The following is a 26,992-nucleotide window of genomic DNA, read 5'->3' as shown; positions in this document are numbered from 1 at the left end:
AAACTTATAAATGCATAAAAACTAATTATAATTTATGTGATAAAATGAAAAATTCAGCTACTGGGTTAAAGGTATTCTCCACATACTCATTATACAAATATTAAAATTCCTCTGTGAGTTATCGAGTATCCATCCTGGAGACTGACAGTTTATTTTTACTGACAAAATTGAATAAAGGAACAATAGAACAAGGGATGGCAGCTATGGTATCAGTTTGTTCAAAAGTGTTTACTTATTGCTCACTATTGGCTAGGAACTGGGGTTGTAGGAACAAACAAAACAAATGCACACTGTCAGCTTACTGTTTAGTGGGAAAATCAAACAATTATGCAAATAAATATTCATTCACAGGCTGTACTACATACTTGAAAGATAAATGACAAATGACAAGTTGTGACAAGTTGTAAGGCATTGGGTTAATTTAGAATGGGGTTGGTTTCAGAGATGTAGGAAGATTTAAAAACTCATCACCACAGCTACTTTCATAAAAATCTTTCAGGATTAACTCTTTAAATACACTTATATTTTATACTATCCTAATATTATATAACATTCTATTTGTATTTTGTATATAATAATTTATATTTTCCTATTAAAAATAAGCATTTGTTCTCAAATTGGAGTCATAAATATATATATATATATATACACACACATATATATGCCTCATAAAACCTGGTAATCAGTATTGTAGAATGGTCAACCTTAATTTAGTTCAGGTTCTTCTAATGAGGTGGTATTTCAGGTAATTCTGTTTGGTACTGTGTGCAAATTTTGGACTGATTTTTGCAATTATTACCAAAACTCATGTAAAAGTGGCTTCCTCTTAACATCGTATTTTGACATGCTGGGTCCCCATGTTACCAGTGGAGGGTTTGGGATCAGAGCAAGGAGGTAGCAAACCTAGGGAATGGCCAGGGGAGTAGGGAAAGACATGCATCTTATAAAGAGAGTGGATCGGTAATGTTGAAATACTCTCCTCGTTAGTGGAGTGCTAACACTTTTATAGGATATTAGTGGAAAGAAGCAATGGAGCAAGGATGGAAATGACAACAAGAGGCAATATTTATTGATATTTAACATGTGTCAAGAACTGTGTCTAATGCTTTATATTCTTTATTTTTTTAGTCATCTCTATAAGGTAACTACTTTGATTTTTAGCACTTCAAGGAGAAAAACGCTAAGATTTAGAAAGTTTGGGTAACTTTCCAAAGGTGATATAGGTAATTAGTGGATGCGGAGGCTGCAACCATTTTAGATGAATCCTGCACTCATCTTTTTCTGAAACTGATTGTGTGTTTGTGCAGTTCTGAACTCAGTTTATTTTTTGTGTTTTTTAACAAATCTTAGCCTAACCTGATTCTAATAGATTTTCTCCTAGGCTTTTACCTTCCACAGTGATGGCTATACATGAGAATAAAGGTACTGGTAGGTTTAAAGAACAAACAAACCAAAACCCAAAAAACAACAACAACAAAAAAAACACCTCCTTTTTATGTTGAGCTTTTTCTATTTTAGAAATTTTTAGGTAAGTCCAAAACACTTTAAGTAGAATCATCTTAGGAAAAGGCAGTGTATTGAATTAAATATATTGCCAATAATTCTAATCAGAGGTGGCCATTTTTGCATGTTATTTTTCTTAAAGTAAGTGTTGACCATTCATGGTCTCATAATTGCAAGAAATATGTATTCCAGTATAGTGCCCTTTGGGAATAATGTTAGCCAAATAAAATCATGAGAACTATAATAATGTAGAGAGATTAGTAATGATGTAAAATTACTTAGAATTAATTTACCTGGAAAAATAGCATTAATAAAACTGTAAGAGTTGGTGCACACTATCTAGTTTGTAATTTCTTTTTTCCAGAGATTTTCTATAGTGCTGTCATATTTTCTTAAAGGTCTCTTTGTAAGTAAACTCTAATTTATAGAAAATAATGCATACCATTATATCACAACTATGATGTTATATGAGACATTTGTCACTGGGAATTTATTTGATAGTTTCTTTTTCCTACATTTATTGTGATTTAGATCTTTTAAAAATGCTATCTTACTTTTCTTCCAAATGCATTTGTGATCCCTACATAGATATGATAGTACATCTCACAACAAGATTGCTTACAGGTTTGTTCAATACCATCATTTTCATATCAATGAAAGCTGAAATTTCTTGAAATTAGCTATTTATTCCTAAAATATGAACATTTTATCGTTAAGTCTTATAAATACCTACATGTTCCTTATAGATACATGGTTTTGTATATAGGAAATTTTTAAATTAATTGTTTGTGAATACCTAACAACAGAGGATGAAGAAACGAGAACAAGGACACGAAGAGTTTCCTCCTTCTCGCTGGTGAATGGTAAACTCACGTCCATATTTGTAGTAGATTGCACTTTTCAGAGATGGCAACATATCATTTCTCTTATGCTGTTCTTACAGAGTGACTGACACTCTTCCACCCAGGAGGTGGGATCTGTATTCCCTCCTGTAGAATCTGTGTTGGGATGGGGTCTGCTTGACTCCATAGGATATAGTGGAAGCAAATTCTATGTAATTTTAATGCTAGGTCTTAAAAATGTTACAGGTTCTGTCTGGCTATCTCTCTGTCAGGCTACATGACTGTAGAACCCAGTTGCTGTGATGTCACAAAGCCTGGACCAGCCCATCTGGAGAGACTACGTGGACAGGCACAGTGGAAAAGAACTGAGACCCTTAGATGACAGCCAGTATCAATCACCAGATTTGTGAGTAAATTACTCTTCAAAAGATTCCAGGCCCCAGTCTCTGGGATTTCACCAACATTGTGAAACAGAGACAAGCTATCATTGCTGTGCTCTGTCTGAAATCCTGACCACAGAATCAATGGCTGTTTTGTGCCAGTGAGTTTTATAGTAATATACTATAGAGCATTGGATAATTGGAATAATATTTAATATTTTTAAAGAAGTGGGTATATCTTGGAATAAGATACATAAGAGATCAGAGATTTTTTTTTTTTTTTTTTTACTGTTCATGAGACTTGGCCATAAAATTAATTTATGTCTATGTATTAGGCTTTGTCTCACTAAATAAACCATTTAATTCAATTTTATTAAGTTAACAATTGTTCTAAATTGGTCTTAGTAGTAGAGTTACCAATGGGAAATCAGATCCAACATGTTGGGTTTAGAACCACCAAGAGTTTGCCCATCCTTGATCACATGAGCTGGTAAGTGGGACCACAGTTGAAGGTCTTAGCCCTTGTCATAGGTTATAGCTGTTTGGTTGGCACATCCTTCCTATTTCAGTGTTTTTACTGAGATCACCAATCCCCTCTGATTTGATTAGTAGGAATCAGTGGCAGTAAAGTCAAAGTCCAGGAGTCCAAAATCATGACTTTCCTGGGAGAAAATGGCTACTCTGTGAAAGAAAATTCCCTGTAGCCAGAAAGAGGGAAGAAAGAAATGGGGAGTTGATTCTGCTTTCTTCTTTCAGTGGGTAGACTTATTTTGTTCTTAATGTACCTCAAGTGGGAAAGTAAAAATATGCACAGACTAGTTCAAAATCTGTCTTTCACAACGAGCACAGTGGAAAAAACATGAATTTTTGAAGCCACAGAGAAACAATCTTTCTTTTCATGTTAATAGTTTTGTCACTCAGGGCCATTTATTTCCCATATCTGAAAGTGCATATTTATTTAATGTGGTTAGTAAACCCATCATACAGAGGTAGATGTTGTTGAATAATAAATGAGATTGTAAACGTAAAATGTCTAGCACAGTACAAAACTGAAATATGTATATGTATAAATATATATATATATATATATATATATATATATATATATATATATATATATATATATATAAGATTGAATGAAATAGAAATAGCTGCAAATGGTAACCAAGGTGCACATATTCTCTCTTCTCTTTGCATCTTCCCCTTTCTCTGGGAGATCTCAACTAGTCCCTTATCTTCAAGTATCATCTATGTGGTAACTTTATATCTGCATCCCAGAATTATCAGACAAAAAAGAGAGTATGCTGGCAACAAGGATGATATAGCTCAGCTGAACAGGAAAAGGGGTCAAGAGAAAGAGAAACTTGGACATAAAAATGATAGAGGACTCCGTTGTCTTGCGAATGGAGCTTTGGAAAGACAAAATTCTGGACATGAAAAAGAGGGTGTTGTAAGTTAACAGAGCAGGAGTTTTAAAGGGCACAGGTTTGTGTTAGAAAAGAGAAGCATTATGTTAGGGTAGGAAGAAGACACAGAGCACCATAAATAGGAGAATGCAAGGGGGAAAATTCTCGGCGAGGGGAAACGGCGCTGAAGTAAAACAGATGTGAAGCCCGATGAATGTAGTACTTTGGTCACCTGGAGGCTGGTGAGCATTCATGACTCGCGGTGCTCAGCCAGGGACTGGGGGCTTCGGATGATTCTGTAGTGTAGGTTAGTGTTCCTTTTCGCTCTGTTCGTAGTGGTGGGTACTCACAGCAGCAGGCAGCAGCCGGAGTCTGGCCATAAGAGCTCTGTGGCTTGGCACACAGAGTTCAGGTGTTATTATGCGGAAGCTGTGTTGTGTGCCACATGTGGACGAGTGGCAGAGTACAGTGGTCTTACTTGAGAATCGTAACAATTTAGCACAGTATTTAGCTTGAATGTGTAGTTTGTTTTGCAGACAGAATAAATGCAATTGTCCTTTACGGTTTGATTTCTGGGTAGAACTGAAGCACAGCCATGGAAGATGGCAGAATTTGACATCACACTCATTAACATGAGTTGCTTCATCTTCCTGTTATTGAGAGTTAACGTGGGAAAGGGAGCTAATGACAGCTGCAGTTTGAACACTGGGTGGATTACATCGCTGGTCATACCTAGTAACAGTTGGTGGTGAGGCGGGAGTAAAAGAGGTGGGGAAGGACACGAGGATGACATTGAAGTGTGGAGCTTTAGATCTTACAGGAGAGCGTGAGTCAAGAACCTTAAAAATATTGTCACTTTTTAAAAAAAACTTAGGCTGGTATGGAGCAGAAATATGGATAACATCAACAAATATTTGAGCTTCCAGTTTATTCTTAGGATTTTACAACCCATCTTATAGTTTCTGTTTATGTGGTTTTTTTCCCTTCTGTAATCCTTTTTCCATTAATCTATGTGTACAATAGAAGATAAAACATTTTCCTTTTGCAGTGAATGTTAGTTTTCTTTTTATTAAAAGCTTTCTTGAAATTCTCCCATTCTAATTATGTACCCAATTTGCATTTTAATCTGTTTCCTTTAAATTATTCATAGCTAATATTTTAGGTTTTAAATTATTCTCAAAAAATTCCTACATTGTGTGTGTGTGTGTGTGTGTGTGTGTGTGTGTGTGTGTGTGTGTGTGTTTTATACAGCAGTAATTTCTCAACTCTGGCTATATATTTGAGGGGAATATCTGTGAGCGGTATTTAACACCATCCTCAGATATATGATTTATTTAGGAGATCTAATTTCTGACAGTTTTTAAAGCTCCACTAAGTGGCTTTAATATCATTTTAATGTACAGACAGTGATGAGAATCATAGAATTAGACTATTTTCATTTCTGAGAGTTTTTACAGGCCCCCTAAGTGATTTTAATACGGCTTTAATGTACAGATAGGGATAAAAATCATTCAATTAGAATATTTAAATTAGAATACTTGATTAAAAATTAGACATTATCATGATTTACTGCTCCCTCTTTCGCTACAGTTTTTATACAAATGAAAATTCCTACACTGGGATTTGGTCAGCACTACTGCAAGTTTCACTGCAGGAGGTGTGAGGATGCCAACATCTGGTCATGCTTGTCTACAACTCAGCATTTCATACATAAGCCACTTGGCAACAACATGTCAGTATGGTCTCTGGCATTTTGAAAATTCTTTTCTGCATTAGTCAGTTCATCTGTGTATTTTGAGTGATGAGTCATAAGCAGCTTCTTCATGATCTCTTTCATCAGGTTCTTTTTTCAAAAAAATTCCTGGGAGTAAAATGAATCTCATGCACTTGGGCACCTGCTAGGGCTGATGAAAATCCTGGTTGTTCTGTTTATACGTAGTTATTGAAATGGTCTTTGTATATAAACAGTCACAGGTGGCCACATTTATTCTGTTTAAACATCTGCAGAGGTTGCTAGGAAAATCTCAGTTATAATGATTTATTTCCGGATTTATTTTATGTACCATCTGCTGATTGATAACATTAATAGAATTTTTCCTTATAATGTTGTTTCAGAAAAATTAAATCTGTTTACTCTTCCCAGCAAAGGCAACCCTGAAAAATCGAATGTTGTTGCTTTTGATTGTTTGTTTAAAAAAGTTACAAAATAGGTGCATTCATTCAACGTTATAATTCCTGGTTGTTTTGTTACTGCTTCATTTCTCCCTTTAATGATTCCTTGCTTAAATTACTTATTCATTCAATACTCACTCTACAGACAGAGCCATGCAAGGTGCTGTGAAGCATTTCTCTGATAGCTCAAAGACATCAGATCTGTTCTGCGAGTACAGTGTTTACAGATTCCACCCCAACCCTCCCAGAATGTCAAACTTCCAGGTGCAGGTTCATTTACTACAGAAAGATGACATTTGTGTTGATGACAGGCTGCTATGCCTTGAGTTGACGTCTAGACACTAAAGTTGTGGTTAGTGATTGAGATATAGTTGATACCCAAGGGAAGTTGTGTTGAGGAAACTGTACAAACTTTGTAGTCAGATAAATATGGGAGAATTCTGTTGCTGGCTTTAATATGCTGAATGGCAGTAGATGTGGCATTAGTTCTACCTAAACCTACAGGTAGAGTTGTTTTGAGGATTAGACCTAGTAGTTTATTGAAATTTCCCAGTACAATGCTCAAAAATATCAAATGGTGTTAGTACTATCTCTTGGTGTGATTACTGGCATTAAATATTAAAGGATAATCTAGGTACTTTTTTCCTTTGGATGTTTCTGTCCACAGTAAATATCCAGTCCTCTGTCTTGGGAACTGAGCTGGACATTTGTTTTGTTTCTTCCTTCACTGTGGACAGAGTAGTGTAAACTTGCACTCCAATCCCTGTCCTCCTCTCTCCAGGTTCAACATTGATCGCATCTCCTTGATTTTCAGATTTTGACTTTAGATTTGGGAGAGAAAAGGAAAAGAGTCACCTCATATCTGCTACTATTATTGAACTTTTTTTTCTTCATTTCAACTACATTTAGATCTTCCATCCAAATCGTGTTCCTCTGTGGCTCCAAATCTATCCTTCAGTTTGCTCTTAACTCACTAAATAGGAAGATGACTTAGGTCATATTTCCCCTTTCTGAGTAAAGAGGTTCTACAGAGTTATTCACTCCATAGTTGGTAGGACTTCTGCAGACCACAAACAGTGGAAAAAGCATGGGAACCACAAAGGAGATTGGTCCTGAAAAGCATCCATAAAATAAGTGAATTAAATGAAAGAAAGACCAGTTCTCAGTTTAAGGTTTTGGCCTGATCTCTGCTCACAGGGGTGAAATATATTGTTTGGCAGCAATGTAATTGAAATCCTCTTTTTGGGGAAATAAAACTGTTTGGGGAGAAAAAAAATAGAATAGTTTATCTGAGCTTGACTCATAATCTACTCAATACTGGACTATTTTTACAAGTTTCTGTGGTGACTCCTCTATAGTCAAGATTTGGAGGCTGTCGGATCCTTACTGATACCTTATCTCAAAGTATTCTACCTTCAATGTAGTAGTCTGGAAGAAATTTCCCCAGTATAAAGGCTTACTTTTAATGTGAAAAGCCTCTGCAATAAACAGAGACTATATGGAAAGAGAAGCTAGGACGTGCTTTCTTTAGGTTTGAGTTTTAACTATTGCTTAAATAACCAAGAATTCAGGAACAATGCTAGACATGTAAAGATAAAATTTTAAATGTATGGTACCTGTTCTCATGAGCTTAACAATTAATAGACATTAAACCCAAAAATAAACATAAAATGTAAATATAATTTTTTAAACCCCAAAATAAACATAATATGTACTATAATTTTTTGTTTGTTTGTTTTGTTTTTTGCGGTTCGTGGGCCTCTCACTGCTGTGGCCTCTCCCGTTGCAGAGCACAGGCTCTGGACGTGCAGGCTCAGCGGCCACGGCTCATGGGCCCAGCTGCTCCGCGGCATGTGGGATCCTCCCAGACCGGGGCACGAAGCTGTGTCCCCTGCATCGGCAGGCGGACTCTCAACCACTGCGCCACCAGGGAAGCTCTGTAAATATAATTTTTAAGGTCATAGTAAACTGACATTAAATAAAAGGAAAGGTGTTATTAAATAATCACAAATGGCTAAAGCTAAGCTAGGAAGCTATTTATGGAATGCTTTCCTTAGGAAATGACATTTATGACAATTTCTGAATGATCTGGTAATTTAGTAGTTGTGAGAGTACAGGGACGTGGTTAAGCTAATCTGGATCTTGGTGGTGGGCTTTTTTTTTTTTTTTTTACTGTGAAAAATCACGTTTTAGAAGAATAATACTGTTTTCCACATTTGTTGAGATATAACTTGAATTAGGAAATTCATCAGTTTAAAGGGTGCCTTTTGATGAATTTTGGTCATTATATAGTCCTGTGAACACTGCCATAATAAAATATAGAACAATATCATCACCTTTAAAAGACTCCTCATGCCTATTTTCAGTTGTTCCCTTCTTTTAACAAATGGATCCAGAGCCATAATCTTTCTGTTACTATAGAAATTTTGTTTCCTAGCCTTTCACATAAAGGTAATTAAAAATAACATGGCCTTTCATTTCTTCTTTAACTTAGCCTAAGGTTTTGCGATCCTTACATGTTGTTACGTTTGTTATTTGATTCATTTTATTAATTAGTATTGCATAGTAGGATAAAATCCTATCCATCGTCAGTGGTGTTCTCAACCAAGTGGTCATTTTCATTATTATCTAGGAATATATCAATCCACAAAATAGTCCAAGCAGCTGAATGAGATTAAATTTCCTAGGCTCCTGTTTGGAAAGATTGCTATTCAGAAAGCATGCCAGTCAGGCAGACCCATTAAGGGAAAGAGAAAAACATGCCAAGGAATAATCAGTGAAGAGTCCGGAATATTCCAATGAGGATTATATAACGCTTCACCACTGTCATCCTGATAATGACCCAGGAACTGGCAAGAGGAGATAATTTTTTTCTGGAGACAACTACATTCAGTGACTAAACTGTCTTTCTGAGGAGTATGTTCCAGGAAGAGGGGAGGGAGGTATGTCAGTAATATTTTGAGTTAATTTTTGAGCAAGCTGTTCCAATGCTCAACAGTAGCAGATGACTGGATTATAGATAGCATGGAAAGTACATGGAATCCACTGAGCATGAGTCCATTTTTGAGTGCTTTCTGCAATAAAAAAATGCACCATTGTCAGACTACAAATGGTCTAAAAAGCCAAAAACGTAACACAGATTAGCTTTAAGGACCACAGTAGTGGGACCACAGTCAGTTTTCTGTGTTAGAGCAACAATAGCGTAACCCAAAATGTATCGACAGCAGTGAGGCGCCACCAATGGGGGTCAAAGATCTGAGGTAGTCAGATTGCTGGTAGTGGTAGCAGGCAGGGAGAGGGCAAGGGGACCATGCGGTATAGTCTCCTTCACCTAAAGACAAGTAAGTCAGGTTTTGACAGGAACAACAGTCTGGAGTGCAGTGGTAGCCTCTGCAACAGAGATAGAGTCTTTACTTTGTACATAGAATTTTGACTGGTAGATGGCGTTGTTATATCAGATATGATGATGGATCTACGGAGCGACGGTGGTGATCTAGTTCTCTCATCAGAGAATTGCCCTTATTCTGAGCATCTATATCAGTGACCCAAACAGTTTGATCAGCAGCAATGATTTATTTCCATAGTCCAGAGCCCTGGTAGATTGATCTTTAATCTGCCAGTCTGTAGTTTTCAAAGTGGCTGTCCCAATAGCTAGGTCAATGGCAACAGTCCAAGGGTCAGTAAAAATGTAACGAGGTTCATCAAGGAGAGTATTGGTCAAAACCAATTGAGAACGGCCTTGATTTCTGCCCACTTATTGTAACAGTCATTGTCTATTTTCAGTTCTGGTTTGCTGCCACTCAAGTTGACCAGCCATAGCAGCCCAGTGGACACCACTGTTTTCCAGGTTAGCTGAACCATGAGTAAGCCAGACCCAGCTGTTTAGGGAATCTTCTGAGTCAAGGGCCCCAGTGCGCCAGCAGCGTTCCTTCAGATAGCTGAGTGGAAATGAAATTTCTTTTCGAAAGATAGACTTAACATTTTAATCTAAACCCTAGATGCTGTGAGATACCTGTCAGCTCTGTTCTTTTAATGTTTTTTTCTTTAATAAGGTAAAATTGGTATATAACATTATATGAATTTCAGGTATACAACGTTATAAATCAATATTCGTATACACTACAAAGTGATCACCATTATCAGCTCTCATCTTAAAGGTACTATTTTCATTTAATTAGTGAGGGTTTGGGGGCACTTCCAATCTTGTTAGTTGTTGAGTCTGAGTTGACCCACTCCCAAAATGGGAAGGTCAGGAGCGAGAATCACATGGTTTCCCTGGGTGAGACATTAAGTTTTAGTTAGAGTTCATTAGCAATCTGCTGTTCCAATGGGTTTTCCTAGTATCTGTATCAGAGACGTGATGAGTACAATACCCCAAGGGGCTCTTCTGGGTTAAGCTGCCTCTCTTTCCCAGAGAGGATGTTTGTTTCCAAACATTAAATCATTAAGCACAGAGACTTTTAGCTCAAAGGAATATTAAAATTCTGTGGACCCCAAAGTCCTAACACTTCTCTACCTGCAGCTCCTTCCAATCTGTAGATTCCCCCCCAGTATTTGTGGGACAGTGATATATAAGCATATAACAAATATAGCCCAACTATACATGTAGATGTGAAATCTACAACAACAGTACCTTGAATTGGCCTAAAAGGCGGCTAGGTCATGTTAGCATCCTTTTCCTAATATGAACTTTGCCCAAACCCATCAGTTTATGGTCATTAGGAAAGTTAAAAAAAAAAAAAAAAAAGACTAAAACTTTTGAGAATGGACCCTAAGAAACCTTGTAGTTGCTATTGAAGTCCCTTGAAATGCTCTTTCTTAGGGTGTTCTTGGAATGTTCCCTCTCAAAGCTTAGCTGCCATGCTGTAGAAACCCAAACCACATGAAGAAATTGTATATAGGTGTTCCTTTGGAAATCTCCAGCTGAACCCCTAACCGATTTCCAGCATCGACTGCCAGCCATGCCTGTGAGAGTGAAACAGTTTGGAAGACTTTGTTATTTGAGACAACTGATATTTTCTTATACTTAAATTCAGGAAATTATATTAGAAAATTACTTTTTAAAATAAAATGACTAATTTTCACATAACATATATAAATAGGTTAAATATAAGCAAGGCTTAGAGAAAGAATTCTAAGAGAAAGAATTCTAAGGGAAAGAATTCTAAGTTTTGCAAATTGCTATTTTTAAAAACAGCACTCTTTTTTTACTCCAAGGGAACTTTGAAATGTTAAAAGAATCCACACCATGCACATTATAAAGAATGTTATAATACACTAAATCTACAGATAACTTGGAATTTTAGCTGTTTCTTCTGGTCCTTATCACCATGTTAGTTTTCTTTCTTAACTTGTGTGGGAAAAAAGGAGAACTTTGATAATAAAGTCCAAATTGGTAGGGGAAATAGAAAATAAAAAAAGGTAATTATTTTCTAGAATTTTAGAGATAATAGCAATTTCGTCATAGATCTTTCCTATTCTTTGAATATTCATTTCACATGGTTTATAAGACATTTTCAGTATTACTCAGTTATTCTTTTTTAATATTTAACCACTTTCTCCAATATGAGGTATAAAAAAATAATTCTCAAGTTCTCATATTTAATATTTGAGGCTCTATATAGAGGGTTTTTAGGCCAAACATTAAAGGCTGACTAATAATGTGTGGTACCTGTGAAATTATTTTTCATTCAAAGTAAGCAAATTATTTGTAATCTCTCTGCAAATGTTAACTTAATAAGTAAGATCTAAACTTACAATGTGTTAATGTTTATTTTTTTATAATTAAAAAATCTGTAAGACTTAGTTTACTAGTTTAGTTAAAATTTTCAATTAGGAGTTTAAGTATATAGTTAAAATTAACCAGCAGTGCAAAGCATAAATTCATACAAAGAGCCTGCATTAATATAACAATTCTATTCAGAACAAGAGATTATTTCTCTGTCCCTCTAATTTCCTACTGAAGAAAAAAAAAAAAAAAAGGTGCTCCAAACTTAAAGGCTTAAAACAATTCATCCTTACCTTTCATGATCCTGTTGGTTGACAGTTTCAGCTAGGGTTTCCTTGCCTCAAGTTCTTTATATGATTGCATCAGATGGCATTGAGGCTGTAGTTATTTAATGACCCAGCCAGGCTAGAATTCCAAGTTGTTTCATTCTCACAGGCATGGCTGCCAGTTGATGCTGGAAATTGGCTAGGGGTTCAGCTGGAGATTTCAGAAGGAATACCTATATGTAATTTCTTCATGCGGTTTGGGTTTCTGCAACACGGAAGCTAAGTTTTGAGAGGAAACATTCCAAGAAGGAATACCCTAAGAAAGAGCATTTCAAGGAACTTCAATAGGAACTACAAGGTTTCTTAGGATCCATTCTCAAAAGTTCCAGAATATCACTTCTGTACAGTATCATACGTCAAGAAAATTGCTAAGGATAGCCAAAGTTCAAAGGGAATTAACCTCCACTTCTTGGGAGGAATAGCAAGGGATGCGCAGACATCTTGATTTCTTATAACTCCTAGCGCTTTTTCCAACCATGTTTTCAGTACTGATTCTGCTAAGTTTATCTTCTGAGAGCTCAACAGGAGCACATGAAAGGAAGACTTTACAATTCTTGGGTTTATGTTATTTATTAGTTCATTTACATGAGAGAAATGTAAGTGTAGTATTTTCATTATATTCACCATGTGAGGTTCTTCTGTGCAGGAAAAGTAATATTATGTTTTATTCTAGAATTCAGACAGGAACTAACATATAAATTCCAAAGAAGTAGACTTCATTTAGGCAAAGAAAATATAATAATTAGAGCTTTCCAAAGATGGAACAAACTGTCTCAGGAATTGTCTTTTATTGATATTTATACTCATAGGTATCCAAGTAAAATTTGGGTTACCATCTGTTTATGAGATAATAGAAGTTTGGATTAGATGACTTTATGAATTCATTTCATCCATATTACTCATGACTACAGTAAGGTGATAAATTACAGCAACATCATATATACCATGTGTTTTCATTTAGACTTGTTTTATATAAAGTTAGGCATTTTGAAGCCATTAAAATATTTTGCCAATTTTCTTCGATACATTTTGAGACACAGAAATTGTAGTATTCTCTCTGGATAATTTTACATTTAGTTAACAGCAGATAATCTAATTTGAAATTAATGCAAAAAATCCGGTATGTAACAGAAGAGTATCGATGTTTATAATTAATTACTTCTTAGAGGTATGTGATTTTGTCTTGGGAATTTTATAAACTCATTTTGCTATTAAAAAAGACTTTAGAATGTGAATTAAATAGCTAATATGACAGAAACTGGGCCCTTAAAAAATCATAACAGATAAATTAATCGCTGGTGTAGGTTCACTTGTGCTCTTTTAAATTAATAGTTGGAACTATGAAGCTGTAACCAAGTTAGTTATTAAGAAAGTTCTAATATGTCAATCAAAAATGGTCCAGGGCTTCCCTGGTGGCGCAGTAGTTGAGAGTCCACCTGCTCATGGAGGGGACACGGGTTCATGCCCCGGTCTCTGGGCCCGTGAGCCATGGCCGCTGAGCCTGTGCGTCCGGAGCCTGTGCTCCGCAACTGGAGAGGCCACAACAGTGAGAGGCCCATGTACCGCAAAAAAAAAACAAAAAAAAGGTCCAAAGGGATGACATCAGAGAGAATAGCAGAATAAGGCCCTCCAAAAACCCTAATTTCCATAAAAAGAATGAGAACACTGGCCAAAAAAAAAAAAGGCAAAATCAACCTTTTCAGAACTCTGTAAATTAACCAAAGGCTTGCAACAATCTAGTGAGCATTTATTCAAGGAAAACAAAAAAAATTTTAAAGGTATACTAGCAAATACCTGTTTAACACAAAAGAAGGCAATAATAGAAAATATAGGAACCAAAAAAGTAAGAAAAATAGAAAATAAATTGCAAAATGGCAGACATAACTCTACCATATGAGTAATTATGCTCAATATAAATGGATTAGACATTCCATTCAAAAGGGAGAGATTGATAGAAAGGATAAAAAATGTGATCTGTGTGCTGTCTATAAGAGATACTTTAGGTTCAAACACAAATTGGTTGAAGTAAACGGAAAAATAATGGAAAAAATGAATTGATTCTATTGTAATGGAATGGAAAGATATACATGCAAACAGTAATCAAAAGAGAGCTGGATTGGATATACTAATTTCAGGCAAAACAAACTTTAGTACAAAAATTGTAACTAGAAACAAATAGGACATTTTATAATGATGAAAATGTTAATGTATCAGGAAGACAAAAAAATTAGAAATATATATGCACTAACAACATATATATAAAGCAAAAATTAACAGAATGGAAAAATAGGCAGTACAGTAATAGAAGAATTCAGTGCCTCACTTTCCATATTGATTAGAACAACTAATTAGGAGATGAATAAAGAAATAGAGGTTTTGAACAATACTATAGACCATTTGGGAGTACAACTATAGAACACTCCACCTATAACACAACTAACTCACAACTATAGAACATTCTACCAATAACAACAAAAGACAGACTCATTTCAAGTGCATGTGGAATGTTTCCAGGATAGACCACATGCTAGACTATAAAACAAGCCTCAATATGTTTTAAAGCATTTAAATCATACAAAGTATGTTCTCCAACCATAAGAGAATAAAATCAGTAAACAATAACAAATTTGGGAAAGTAAATATAGGAGGAAATAAAAAAAAAATCTACTCCTAAATAACCAATGCATCAAAGAATAAATCTCAAGAGAATTTAAATAATACTTAGAGATAAATGAAAACAAAATACAGTATACCAAAACTTATGGGGTACAGCTTTAAACACATTATTTGTAAAAGTCTATATGAAAAAAAGGAAAAAAATCAAATCAGCAATTCAAGTTTCCACCTTGAGAAACTAGGAAAAGAAGAACAAACTAAAACCAAGGCAAGCAGAAGGAAGTAAATTGTAAAGGTTAGAACAGAAACAAATAAAATAGAGCTAAGGAAAGAAAACAATAGAGAAACCCAACGAAACCAACAGTTGATTCCTTGAAAAGATCAACACAATTGACAAACTTTTAGCTGGACTGGCCAAGAGGAAAAATAGAGAAAAATTGAATTACTGAAGTCAAGTTTGAAAGAGAGGACATTATTATAGATTTTACAGAAATATAAAAATAATTATGAGAACATCATAAATAAATTAATGCAAAAATTAGATAACCTTAATGAAATGGACAAATGCCTGTTAAGACACAAACTACCAAAACTGACTCAAAAATAAATTGAAAATATGAATACACCTATAACAACAAAATAGGTTGAATTTGTAATAAAAAAAAAAGTTTTTTGGAAAAAAGTAGCCCAGAACCAGATGACTTCACTGGGATTTTTATAAATGTTTAAAGAAGAATTAACACCAACCTTTCACAAAACTTTCCAAAAAGTAGAATAGGAAGAAACATTTTTCAGTGACTTCTGTGAAGCCGGTATTATATTATGCTGATACCAAAACCAAAGACACCACAAGAAAAAAATGTATGTCTGTGTGTATGTGTGTGTGTGTGTAGAAAGAGAGCATCCATCAACAAGGTGATGAATACTTCATAAATGTTTTGTTCCTGCAAGAATCTTACCTACTCCAGTCTATCTGTTGGCATTTATTTCACCTACCTTATAACCCTTTGATACTGTTTATGTATTTATTATTTTATGCTATTTTCCCAGCCTTTCCTGAAGTTGGAGTACAGTAGAAGCTTTCAAGAAATAAAACATATTTAAATTCAGATACCACTAAGTTTATCCTAGTGATTTCTTCTAATTTCAGTGTCTGTTTATCATACAATTTAGATATCAATTTCTGAATATCTATACACAGTGATAACATTTATAGTAGCTTTCATTTACTGAATTTGGTTGCTGTAGTCAGCTTAAGACCTGAGGAATCAAAGTAAAATGTTAGGGTATTTAGATGAGAAATTATTATTATCTCCTTTGAAGTCAGACAGAACTGAGTTGTATCCTGGCTTTATTCCTTAATATTTATGTGACTTTGGCTAATTATTTAATACTTTTACACCACAGTTTCTACACTTGGAGCATAGGTATGAGAATATCTACATCATATGCTTGTTTTGAGCAGTAAAATAAATGAGATTGAGAGGCATTTGCATACAATGCATGTCAAAGGTGGATACTTACTAAGCAGTAGATGGTATATCAACATAAAAATATTCATTAGTAAGTGCTCTATTTTAAGAATTACTTTAAGAAGCACTTATTCAATCAACTTCTGGGCTTGATTCCTTGGGCTTTGATTTCTAAAATTCTGATTCATATGGGAAGGAGTAGAATAGGATTTTGTATTTTGAACAAATATCTTTGAGACTATTTTATGTTTATGGTAACCCAGTTCTTATCATTTCTTTAAGACTAAAAAAGATAGACATAGAAAAAAATGTTATTTCAAAGTGTTTCATTTTTCTGTTATATGGAAAAGGATCACTGGTATGTTTTCTTATACTATCTAATATATTCACTTAGGTGATTCTATTATCAATGAATTCCTTTAGAATTACAGTTCACAAATCCTGGAGCTCCTAGCTTTTATTAGCAATACAACATTACCAACATGATTCTTTGGCCATCTGAATTTTTTTTTTTAAGAAATACATTTATTTATTTATTTATTTTTGTCTGCGCGTTGGGTCTTCGTTGCTGCACACGGGCCTTCTCTAGTTGTGGTAAGCAGGGGACCACTTCGTTGCGGTGCGCTGGCATCTCATTGCCGTGGCTTCTCCTCCTGCGGCACGGGTTCTAGGTGCACAGGCTTCAGTAGTTGTGGCTCGCAGGCTCTAGAGCACAGGCTCAGTAGCTGTGGCACACGGATTTAGTTGCTCTGTGGCATGTGGGATCTTCCCGGACCAGGGCTTGAACATGTGTCCCCTCATTGGCAGGTGGATTCTTAACCACTGCGCCACCAGGGAATTCCCGCCATCTGAATTTTAATGAATTGCCCACTGATTTTTTTTAACCCATCAATATTTACAAACAACATGCTTAGGTATGACACCACCTAGGCAATATTTATAAATGTGGTCGTATTCACCTCCTACAATTATAGGGTATCTATACTTGAATAGATACCTATATTTGAATAGAATCTAAACATTCTACCAAACTTATTCTTCACAAATTAAACAAAAGAATTAGCAAATTTTCAAATCAAGAATAATCAGATTAAAGTTATTTTGTTGCCAAGAAATTGATGAACACAGAACCTGGCATTGATATTTTAAGGTCCTAAGATAGAAAAGATATTATCTGTTTAAAAGTAGCATAAGAAACTCAGCAATATATTACCGTTCTTTATAAGCAATTTCAAGGAGATTACTGTCAAAATTCAATTTTAAAATTATTCTGTTAACATATTAATGAAAGGATTTCAACTTATTTCCCCTAACTGGGTGAGAAACTGACTCACCCAACATGTAGTGTTGAGAGAGGGGTTACTTACACTGGACACTTCTTTTCCCATAAGAGCAGCTGCTCCTTAGCTTTCTGAAACCCAGCTCTCTGGTGACAGAGGATGTACCTTCATTATACCTAGATTTTGCGCCCTGGAAGTGGCTCCTCTGTCATTCTTTCTCTGATACGCTCTGGGAATTCCTCCCCCATTCAACGTTCTTTGAGTCTCTTGGCTCTGCCCTCCAAATTATTTACTCTTTTTTCCAAGACTTCCTTTATTTTTCTTAAGAAATGGTCCATGTTTGCAGCTTAATAGTTCTGCCCATGTGCTTTCTGTTTGTAGACAGTTGGGGGCCCAGAGGCCCCTTCACAGTTTAAGTAACTCGTACCCCTTTAGTCCAAGTTGTTGGTCCTTTTGCTAGTTTGAATTTCATTCAAATCAGTGAATCACTACTGCCTGTTCCTTTTTTTTAATTTTTATTTTATATTGGAGTATAGTTGATTAACAATGTTGTGTTAGTTTCAGGTGTACAGCAAAGTGATTCAGTTATACATATACATGTATCTATTCTTTTTCAAATTCTTTTCCCATTTAGGTTATTACAGAGTATTGAGCAGAGCTCCCTGTGCTATACAGTAGGTCCTTCTTGGTTATCTGTTTTAAGTACAGCAGTGTGTACATGTCAATCCCAAACTCCCAATTGTTCAGCAGTCCTTCAGTTTTGGGTGTCAAAAGTTTTTTAATGTTACCTTTCCTCTGTGCTAAACCACTACAAAACTAAGTGTTTTAAAACAAAAACCATCAATCCCATCGCAAACTGCTAGCCTGTACCACGGTTGGGCTCAGCTGAGTGAGTCTCCTGCTCATCTCAGCTGGGCTCACTCCCGTGTCTTTAATCTGTTAACCAGTTGGCTACTGTTTGGTTGGTTCAGTGGAGCCTCTGCTGGAATAGCTCATCTATTCTCTGCATGTTATCTCTTCTTCTAGCAGACTAATCCAGGCTTCTTTACATGGTGATGGAGTTCTGTCTCAGGACAGATTTTTCAGGATCAAATTTGGAGATGGACTGTGGGATGCATGATGTTTATTTGTGACCAACATCTATAAAAAGAAACAAAAACAAGCATATTTAGGGAGAGAGAGAAGTCAAACTGTGCAATAACTCCAGTGAATCCTCACTCCAGCCCATCTGGGAGCTCTAGATTGAGTAGTGACTGTCAGAAAGGCTTCACCTCCAGCAACATGAATCTTTGAGGTAGACTCTGAGGGAGGTGATCACTGTAGGTAGTCTGCTAACCGCACTCCCTGAAGCTGGAAAATACATCCTCCCATAAAGGAGGATCTGAGAGATGCTTCTCCAAGTCCATTACATTTCCTGAAGCAGCCAATAAACAAGCCCCACTATGTCAAATTCGCTAATATCCCATTGGTCAAAGGAAATCGTATGGCAAAGTGATGCACTAACAAAGGATATGGGCACAAAGAAAGGATGGATTTGTGGCAAATTTTGCAATCTACCATATTATGATTCCAATATAGTGATGACTCTGCAAGTTGCAACATAAGTACAAAACAACAAACAAGCAAGCATATATTTCTACCTCTTCATGATGACAATTAACTTTATCCTCCCTTCAACATCAATTTAAAAGAAGTCTAGAAACAAGGAAACCAGGTGAAAAAAGTAGAAGAGTAAACCGTAAAGAACAAAAAAAGAGCCAGGTTACTCATAACACTGCTTTGGCAAAGCAGGAAAGTAATATGATACTTTCTCACAGACTTTACAGAGCTCAGAATACGCCTCACTAATATATAATTTAGATATTCAAATATTTTGGATTAGAAATTACAATTTCTTATGATGTTAAGACCATTTGGAGTTGACTATGACCTAAATGTTATTTTCTTGGTAAGGATTGACATTTTCAATTTGGCTTCGATTTAATTTTGTCTTTCCAACAAGAGAGCTTCTAAATTCTTGACAGAAGGCTCTGAAGACAGAAGCAGCTTAGACTCCCGTCTGTTTATGGAACTTTTTGAAAAATATATTCATGAGTTGGCAGAGACAGAGCCCACACAGCCTGGCATAGCTTATTATCATGTCATAGCACATGAAGAGAGCTCTAAGGCATTAGGAATTCTCGAACATTAGTAGTGGTTTTCCCACAAGGTAGTTATATAAGCTGACAGTTTGGCAAAGGTAACACAGCTTGCTTATCCTTCCACTGATTGACTGAAATCTCATTACAAGCACAAAGTATTCTCACTTCCTCACTGTTAGAGTTAAAGTTACAGGCTTTCACTTTATATATAAAAATATAAATAGTTTGAATTGATGATAACATGTTTTTCATTACACCTCACATCACAAAATTGTGTTCTTTGGTTTCTAGTTGTGAAAATATTGTGAAATGTGTGATTTTATTTCTTGAAACTATCAGCTATTCCAATGACTGTAATTTCACTTGTAAGCACATCCTGTAACTAACACAAAGGACATTTTAACATTCATCAGTTTTATAAGACAGTTACTCCAAATTGTCTACAACCTCATAGTGTAGTGACTGCAGATATTTTTGAGTGATTGTATTTGTGATTTTCACAGAAAATGAAACCATTGCATGAGAATGACTATGATGACTGATAGAGGAACTGGGATTTGAGTAGTAGTCAGTGTAGGGAAACTCCATTACAGGGTTTTGGTGACATATCCTCTTTCAGTTATTTGACTCAGAAGCATTTTAGACAGACCTAATATTCTTACAAATGGTCTCAGACATGTGAACATATCCCAACACATTTATCCATCATGTTTTTTTTATAAGTTCAAACTTTTTAACAATGGCTTTGGACATACAAACCACAGACATTGATCAAATCATTCCCAGAGTAGGTTGGGTAGGTTGGATAACAGAATCGTTTCAAATCAATGTCTCTTGGTTAGGATAAAGACTGGTACAGGGGCTTCCCTGGTGGCGCAGTGGTTGAGATTCCGCCTGCTGATGCAGGGGACACGGGTTCATGCCCCAGTCTGGGAAGATCCCACACGCTACGGAGCGGCTGGGCCCGTGAGCCATGGCCGCTGAGCCTGCGCGTCCGGAGCCTGTGCTCCGCAAAGGGAGAGGCCACAGCAGTGAGAGGCCCGCGTACCGCAAAAAAAAAAAAAAAAGACTGGTACAAAACATAATATACCTGTGTACAAGATGGGAGAAGCAGTGCATATGATAGCAGATATAAAATAGGTACACTTGGTGTATTGAAATAGTCTATGTATTAACTGAAATGTGGAAGAAAACAATAAGGTGGAAACAAGAAAACTTTCTTTGCTTTCATTTTCCATTTAAATTATTCCTGTAGATCCTTTAATCCTAGGTGAAAACATAAGAAATTTCCTTAGGATTCTATCCAGGTAATATGGTGTCCACATATGCCACCCTGACTCTCCTGTGGAATGCAACAATGAGATCTAGACAGAACGCATGGGGAAAGTATTTGAGGATTGAAAAGTAGACAGAAACTGCCTGACCAGATTCAAAGCACCATTGAACCTACGTGATCTTACTTTTTATTTTCCTCTCTGATGCCTCTAGCCCCCTCATGTGAACTTAGCTTAGCTGGAAACCTGGGTAGAATGTGATGGTGCAGACAGAGAGCTCCAGGAGAAGCTTTCTACTTCTGGCTTAAGGAGCAGGAAACTCAACTTCTAAAGCTCAGAGTGAGTCGAGAAAAACCCCTGTAACTTTTTTTTCTTCTACCTTTTTCTGTTTCCTCATGCCCCGGATCATAGACAGTGCCATGGCATTGGTAACTGCCCTGGCAGCAGAGAGAGAAACAAAGTATTACCTTCAGGGTAACGATAATTCAGATAATTAGAGATTTCTCATCAGAAACCATGGAGTTGCACAACATGTTTAAAGTATTGAGAGAAAAGAACTGTCAATGCTAAATTCTATAGCCAGTGAAAATACATTCTCAGATGATGAAAAACTAAAAAATTCATAGCCAGCAAATAAGCTCTAAAATTGTTACTAAAGAAAGTTCTTCAGAAAGAAAGGAAATGGTACCAGAAGGAAACCTAGAAGACTGGAATATCAGGAAGGAAGGATGAGCAGCAGAAATGATGAATATTTAAGTCAGTATTTGCAAGTGTTTGGCAATTGCATAATATATATACATACACACGCTTCAATTGCTAAACATGCTTTAAGAACTCTAGAGGAGAATATATTCATAGTATATATGTATAGTTTATATATATATATATGTGTGTATGTATATATATATATATATGTATATAATTTCACTTGAAGTAGAAAAATGATTTTAAATCGTCTGTATGCATTTGAAGTCCTAGGATAACAACTAAAAAAATTATACAGAGATATACGCAAAATTACAAATGATAAATTAAGCGGGAACATAATATTCAAATAACCCAAAATAAAACAGAAAAGGGGAAACAAAGGAACAGAAAAGAAAGAACATCAATAACAAAAAATAGTAGTCCAGGGACTTCCCTGGCAGTCCAGTGGTTAAAATTGCATGCTTCCAATGCAGGGAGTGTGGTTTCAATCCCTGGTTGGGGAACTAGGATCCCACATAGCGTGTGGTGCAGCCAAAAAAAAAAAAAAAAGTCCAAATCAATCAATAATTACATTTGTGTAAATTATTTTAAAACATCTATTAAAAGACATAGATTGTCAAAGCGCATTAAGAAAATATGACCCAACTATATGCTGTCTATAAGAAACTCACTTCAAAAATGATGATATAGATAGTTTAAGGTCAAACAGATAGAAAAAAATTATACTCTGCAACAGCTAATCAAGGAAGGCTTGAGTAGCTATATTACTATCAGAAGTAAATCTCAAAGCAAAGAAAATTACCAGGGAAAAAAGATGTTATATATTGATAAAAGGGTCTGTTCACCAAGGAGAAATAACAATCTTAAATGTTTATACACTAAAAATAGAACCTCAAATTAGCCAAAGCAGAAACTGAAAGAACTGAAAGTACGCTGGAAGCCCATCCATTCTTAATTGCATTTGCCACCTCTCTCTCTTGCAGTGTCACATCTTGCTTTAAAATTTCACTTTCTACTGGATCATTCCCATTGTTACCCACATATGCTATATTATCCCCATCTCAATTAAAACAATATTTTCTTGACCTCACATCACTGTAGAAACTATGGGGTTTTTTTTCTTTTACACTAAAAACCTGGAAAGGGTTGTCTGTGTTCCCTGTCTTCATTTGCACTCCTCTAATTGCACATTGAACGCACTTTAATCAGGCTAATATACCCATAATTCCACAAAAAAGGCCGTTCTCAAGGTCATCAAAGCCTTTATATTGCCTAATCCAATATTCACTCTTTCTTCCTCATCTTCCTGAACTTTTGGCAGCATTTGACAGCGCTGATCATTCCCTCCTTGAAATATTTTCTAACTCCATCCTCCAGCCTCACTGGATGTTTCTTTTTCCCCTTTTCTGTATTTTCTCCATTTTATTTTCAAGATTTTGGATCATCTTTACTATGATTATTCTGAATTCTTTTTCAGGTAGACTGCCTATTTCCTCTTCATTTGTTAGGTCTGGTGGGTTTTTATCTTGCTCCTTCATCTGCTGTGTGTTTCTCTGTCTTCTCATTTTGCTTAACTTACTGTGTTTGGGGTCTCCTTTTCTCAGGCTGCAGGTTCGTAGTTCCCGTTGTTTGTGGTGTCTGTCCCCAGTGGCTAAGGTTGGTTCAGTGGGTTGTGTAGGCTTCCTGGTGGAGGGGACTAGTGCCTGTGTTCTAGTGGATGAGGCTGGATCTTGTCTTTCTGTTGGGCAGGTCCACGTCTGGTGGTGTGTTTTGGGGTGTCTGTGGCCTTATTATGATTTTAGGCAGCCTCTCTGCTAATGGATGGGGTTGTGTTCCTGTCTTGCTAGTTGTTTGGCATAGGGTGTCCTGTACCGTAGCTTGCTGGTTGTTGAGTGGAGCGGGGTCTTGGCGTTGAGATGGAGATCTCTGGGAGATTTTCACTGTTTGATATTACGTGGAGCTGGGAGGTCTCTTGTGGACCAGTGTCCTGAACTTGGCTCTCCCACCTCAGAGGCACAGCCCTGACGCCTGGCTGCAGCACCAAGAGCCTGCCGCAGGCCCAGTGCGGGCAGAGACAAGGGGCGCCAGCCCTTTTTCCCCTTTTCTGGATCCACCTTAGTTAACTGACCTGTGAACAGGGCAAGACACCACCCCCCAATAGCTGCTTTTTCTAAAATTGGTCAGTTTGCTGCATCTTCTAATTGCTTAAGCTAAAAACAAACAACAACAAAAAATGCACAGTTCCATCCTGGATGCCTCTATTTCATCTTTCACATGAAATTCTTTAGCAAATCTAGTTTGAAATACATTCTGAATCAGATAACTTTTGAATAACTCCACTGTTTAGCCTGTGTTCAGGGCACCATCACCTTTACTTAGATTTTTGCATTGGCCTCCAAAAAGTCTCCCTCTTTTCATCCTTGTTTCCATATCCACCCACTGTATTTCCACATTACCCTGAGAGTGATCTTTCCAAAACTGAAGTTAGATCGTGTCATATTTCTGTGGTTCTACTCTCACAATGAAAGCCAAAGAACTTTCATATCAAACAAGGCTCTACATAATCTTACCCTCCTGATAAACTATCCTCAATTCCTTCTCCTTGCTCACTCACCTATACCGTTCCAGCCACATTGGTCACATTCTTCTTTCAACGCACAGAAAATATTCCTGCTTCAGGTCCTTTGTAAATGCTCCTCTTTCTTCCTACTGTTCTGTTCCTCAGTTATAGCTATGGCTTTTACTAGCAACCCTATTGTAAATACTGCATCTCTCATCACTTTATGACCCTTAACCTTAACCTGTTTATTTTTTCCTCATTCTTAGTACTTTCTACCACTGCCATATTATGTATTTATTTGTGTTTTATTTCCTGTTTTCCTCTGAAAATAATTAAGCATTATAAAAACAGGGATTTTTCCATTTAAAAAAGTTTCTAATTGAGATATAATTGACATAATGTTATATTAGTCTCAGGTGTACAACATAATGATTCATTATTTGTATATATTATGAAATGATCAGCACAGTCTAGCTACATTCATTACCATACATAGTTACAATTGTTTGCTTCATTGTGATGAGAACTTTTAAGATCTACTCTCATAGCAACTTTCAAATACACAATATGCTATTGTTAACTACAGTCACAGGCTGTACATTACATCCTCATGACTTATTTATTTATAGCCAGAAGTTTGTACCTTTTGACTACCTCCCATTTTTTATCAGCAGTGTTCCTGTCAGTGAAGGTAAAGACTGGCACATAATAGTTGTTCAATAAATATTTGACAAATGAATCATAGAATGTAAAGGTGACCATTGTGCCTGACAGAGAATGATGATCAGGAAGAAGAATGGATGACATAAGAAAGGAAAGCAAGAACAGTGAGCAGCCACTCCATGGCTTGAAGAAGAGAAGTGACAGTACCTGCATTAGCATGGTAAGTGATCACTGTGTCTGCTGTGGGAAGAATGGATTTTCAGGGGAGCAAGACTCAAGAAAAGTTAGGAGCCTAGTGAATATTATAGCTAAGAGAGAATTTTGGCCTAGACATGCATATTAGTAATGCATTCCAGCATTTGCAACAGAGTGGGTAGTGGTGGTGTGATGCACTTAAAACTGGGATGTTTTCAGGCATCCAGGAAGGCAGTTTAACATAAACATCTAAAGATCAGTGCTGAAGGTATGTCTGTGGGAAGGCACAGCATGGTAAGTGTAAACAAAGGACCAGATGAGATTATTTAGATAAGTATAGATGAGTCCATGAGGCACTCCAACAAATACATTTAGGTATTTGAACAAGGCCCAGAGAACAACAGCAAAAAAATGAAAAAGAGAAGCCAGTAGCATAAGAGGTTAAGCCAGTAGTATAAAGGTATAAGCTAGGAGAGAGCGGTAAGCCAAAAGAAGCCAATAGTATAAATGTATAAGCTAGGAGAGAGTGGTAAGCCAAAAGAAGCCAATAGTATAAAATGTTTCAAAATGGAAAAAACAGTTAATGATGCCAAGTGTTCCAGAGAGAGAGTGTGTAGCTTAAGGATATATAGGCAGCTCTTAGATAAGCAACCTGTCATTTCATAATGTCCATAGAATTCATTCATTCAATAACAGCAACAAGGACACGATGCAAAACAGTGTTATTACACTTTGGAGTGGCACTAAATTTTATCAGAGACAGAGTTACAGAGCTAATATTCTAGTGGTTGTCACAGACATTAAGTAATTAATAGCAAAGAAATCACTTTAAAACTATATTTTTCAAAGATGCCATTCTACAGTCATTTTCCCTGGTAATTTTCATTCAAGTAGTTGATTCTACAGATATATTTGTACATACAAAAAATAACATATGCAGGGTTATTTATTGCACTATTGCTGACTGCACCATTATATCTGATGGCAAAATAATGTTGAAACAAGATGCTCATCCATTTATTGCTGGGTAAATAAGTTATGTCAGTCAAGTTTCTTTGTAGCTGAAATGTGAATGAGGAATGGGTATATGCACTGGTATGAATTGACCACTAAGAACACAGACATAAATATATGAAATAGATGTAAATATAAGAAAGTAAATTACTGAATATTGTTAATACTGTAATGCCATTAGTGTAAAAAATGCAGAAAAACAATATATGTGTTGTTTTGAATATGCATACAGTATTTTCAGAATTTTCTTCAAGACACTATTTTTTTTTATCTGCGTTTAGATTCAGGACTACTTATTTGGGGCACAAGGATGAGACTAGACTTTTACAGTGTATTGTTTTGAGAATTTTAAGTTTGGAAACAAGAAATGTATTACTATTTATTACTATACAAAATAAACATTTAAAAAATATACTTTTGAGAAGGGGTTCAGAATGCTTGGCTTTCACTTCTTTTTGTTGTTGTTGATTTTGTTTTTATTTGTTTTATCAGTGTTCTAAAACGTTGGTGACAGTATGTGGCAGGACACCCTAGTGGGAGGTGGAAGAGAACCCCTTGTCATGAATCCTTCTAATTATATCCTTTTCCCCTGCCTCATCATTACAGATTATTTATAGTGAATCTCTGGTCACTGATATTGATGCAAGTGCATCATACCCTTAGGAGAAAAAACAATTGCAATAGATAGGCTCAGAAACATCTTTAGAATAAA

General features: G+C 36.1%; 1 protein-coding gene across 1 annotated transcript in view; it reads left to right on the top strand.

The window, feature by feature from the left end:
• Positions 1-26,992, top strand: part of LOC109548754 (uncharacterized) — a 117,504-nt gene that overhangs the window by 34,122 nt on the left and 56,390 nt on the right. Inside the window, exons 3-4 of the mRNA XM_073804919.1 lie at positions 2,592-2,751; positions 25,183-25,291. The gene's annotated coding sequence lies outside the window, so the exon portion shown is untranslated. The remainder of the gene's footprint in view (positions 1-2,591; positions 2,752-25,182; positions 25,292-26,992) is intronic.

The sequence above is a fragment of the Tursiops truncatus genome, chromosome 5 (assembly GCF_011762595.2).
Source record: "Tursiops truncatus isolate mTurTru1 chromosome 5, mTurTru1.mat.Y, whole genome shotgun sequence".
In the NCBI taxonomy this organism is placed as follows: Eukaryota; Metazoa; Chordata; class Mammalia; order Artiodactyla; family Delphinidae; genus Tursiops; species Tursiops truncatus.
Note: the sequence above shows the minus strand (reverse complement) of the source record. Positions and strands in the feature narration are given on the sequence as shown.